This window comes from Ovis aries, chromosome 2 (genome assembly GCF_016772045.2).
Source record: "Ovis aries strain OAR_USU_Benz2616 breed Rambouillet chromosome 2, ARS-UI_Ramb_v3.0, whole genome shotgun sequence".
Lineage (NCBI taxonomy): Eukaryota > Metazoa > Chordata > Mammalia > Artiodactyla > Bovidae > Ovis > Ovis aries.
In genome coordinates, this window is record NC_056055.1 from 129,898,139 (window position 1) to 129,901,486 (window position 3,348).

Genomic DNA, 3,348 nt, shown 5'->3' on the forward strand with positions numbered 1-3,348 from the left:
GTGGTCATGTATGTGGATGTGAGAGTTGGACTGTGAAGAAACTGAGTGCCGAAGAATTGATGCTTTTGAACTGTGGTGTTGGAGAAGACTCTTGAGAGTCCCTTGGACTGCAAGGAGATCCAACCAGTCCATTCTAAAAGAGATCAGTCCTGGGTGTTCATTGGAAGGACTGATGCTAAAGCTTAATCTCCAATAGTTTGGCCACCTCATGCGAAGAGCTGACTCATTGGAAAAGACCCTGATACTGGGAGAGATTGGGGGCAGGAGGAGAAGGGGATGACAGAGGATGAGATGGCTGGGTGGCATCACCGACTCAATGGGCATGAGTTTGAGTAAACTCCAGGAGTTGGTGATGGACAGGGAAGCCTGGCATGCTGTGATTTACAAGGTCGCAAAGAGTCAGACACAACTGAGTGACTGAACTAAACTGAACTGAATTCTTATTTCTAGTTCATTTTTGTCTTTATAATTATAGAATTCATCATTCTTCATTATAACTGTGATAAAGAATATTCAGACATGTTATAAAAGTGTATTATTGCAAATAAACTTAAAAATCAATTGATTAATTTTCCCTTTCCCATCTCATCTCCCTCTTCAATTAAAAAAAGTAGCATTTCAATTATGATTGAGTTCACACTAAATTTGTATAAATTATTCCCCAGTGGCTCAGCAGTAAAGAATCAAGCTGCAATGCAGGAGACACAAGAGACCCAGGTTCGATCCCTGGGTAAGGAAGATCCCCTGGAGGAAGAAATGGCAACCCACTCCAATATTCTTGCCAGGAAGATCATGGACCGAGAATGCTGGTGGGCTACATTCCATGGGGTTGCTAAAGAGTCAGATGCATCTGAGCATGAGCACAAAATATATGTCTACACATACATTGTTGGAAAATTGTATATCCTTACCATACCAAATCTTCTTATACAAGAAAAATTATTCCATTCTATATAAAAATCTTTTAATTTCCCTCCAAATTATTTTTCTTAAGATACTACTTATTTCTTCTTAGATTTATTTCTAGATACTTTGTAATTATTTTTAACTGGCATTATAAGTTGAAATATTTTTTGTCAATTTGTTCCTATTAAAGTTAGTTGATTGAAAATTTATTGATTTGAAAATACTGGTTTTGTGAATGACCACTTGGCTGAATTTTGTATTTTATAATAATTTCTACAGTGATTCTCTTAAGTGATTCAAGCCAAAATCACATCATCCACAAATAATAATGTTTGTCTCCTTTTCAGTATTTACCCTATTTTCCTGTTTAATTGCATTACTTTGTGCTTCTATAAAACACTAAATAAAACCCTAATTCTGGGAAGGAAAAGGAGAATGGGTAAATTCTAACATTTGATTCTCAGATTCTATAAGCTTAAAATTAAATTTAAAATGCTTCCCTCATATGGTTGTTCTGAGATTAAAATTATGATACAGTTAACAGACCTAGGCCACAGTATGCATTTAATAAATGTTATACACTTCTCTCTCCTGGAAAATTTTAGATGCTTTTAATAGTTTTAGTTATCCATTAAAGGAGAATGTTATTTTTATTTAAGTAAAAATTATTTGGTCCAAAATATTCAGTAATAATTAAATCATGACATGTTTATTATGCTGCTTTTATGAATAAGACATCATGAAAACTCTGGCCTTGGCACTTCCACAAAGACTTTCTAACCCCATCTCTTGACTACACTGCAGCTACCCTGCAGGCTCTCACTACCCTCAAGTGGCCTCCCATTTCAGTCCACATAGCAATAATAGTAAACACATTTACAGAGCTTCACATATGCCAGGTATTGTCTGAGTATTTTACAGATGTTGGCATTAAATTCTCATATTTTATTTCCATTAAACAAATGAAGAAATTGAAACAGAATTTAAGAAACTTCCCTATGACTTTCAGCCTGAAAACGGTCAATACGTAAACCCAAGCTGATTCAAGGCTCATACTCAAAATAAGCATTTAATATCCATCAAGGAATAGCATCCATACGTCTGTTCTCCACTTCATTCAGTGTTTGATGTTGGTTCTGTCTCTTTCATATTTGTTCTTTCATTTCACATCTCTATTTTCCTTTGGACTTCCCTGGTGGCTCAGAGGTTAAAGTGTCTGCCTGGAAAGCAGGAGACCTGGGTTCGATCCCTGGGTTGGGAAGATCCCCTGGAGGAGGAAATGGCAACCCACTCCAGTACTCTTGCCTGGAGAATCCCATGGACGGAGGAGCTATTGAGTACCCTAAAATCAGCCCTAATTAAATTTCTTTAATTGACTGCCATTATCTCCTAATCAGTCTACTCAACTCCACTCTGCACACCATCCTCCTCATTTTATCTAAAGTTCTTCTGCTGGTTTAATGTTTTTGAAATAGAGTTCAAGTGCAGATTTCTTAATTTAGTAATGCCCTGTAAGTTAGATTCCAATCCACCAAGTAATCCAAAATATTTCTATATGTATTTTATGCTTTGTCCAAGTTGAATTTTTCATTATTCCTTGAGGGTACTCTATATTTTCCAAACTTTGATTCATTTTTTATACTATTTCCTCTATCAAGGGTGACCTCACCTTATCTCCTGGGAAATTCTAAGCCATTTTTCAAGGACTCTTTCAATGTTAACTACTTCCGGGAACCCTTTCTCCAACCCCAGGCTGAAAGTGGTTTCTCCCTCTTCTCACCCTAGCAGTTTGAACTATGCTGGTGGCATAAAATGTGGAATCACATTCTTTTTTACAGATAGTTATGTGTATACATACGGTCACAGTTTGGGCAGGTGTGCTAATAAAATATTTTATAGAGAAGACTGTATTAAAGTAGATTTAGAAAGGATGTTAACAGTGGGTTGAGTTTGGGTAGGCAAAGTAGATAATGAGAATATTAATAGTAAGAGAAAAATAGAAGATTAAGGAGGTAAGACAACTAAAGGGAAAATTTGTATAAAGGAGAAGTTGAAAATAAGCTGAAAGGTAAAATGGAAGACATTTAATTATATGCTAAATAATTTAATCCTGCATACAATGGAAGACTTCTAAAAGTTTTTACATTTAGGAATAGAGTGCCTGTAAGTGGTGTCCTGAGAAGGTTAAGATGATGCAGAGTATAGGATGGATTTGCAAACAGGAAGACCAAAGGCAAAGGAATAACCAACAGTGGAGCTAAGATGAAAATTCAATTATCTTTCTGGTTAAACTTGAGTCAATTTATAGATGTGATTGGCCAGAGTACATTACTGTATCAAAGAAATTGTCCCAAATCAGCTGCTTAACAGCAAAATCTTTCAGGTCAAAAGGACAATATTCCTCTTGGCAAACTATTTTATGATCAAATATCCTGTAATAGC

General features: G+C 35.9%; 1 non-coding gene across 1 annotated transcript; it reads left to right on the forward strand.

Annotated features, from left to right (window-relative positions):
* Nucleotides 1-2,095: 2,095 nt before the first annotated feature.
* On the forward strand, nt 2,096-2,167 carry TRNAS-GGA (transfer RNA serine (anticodon GGA)). Its single transcript has one exon. It is a non-coding gene; the product is annotated as a tRNA-Ser (tRNA).
* Nucleotides 2,168-3,348: the final 1,181 nt, after the last annotated feature.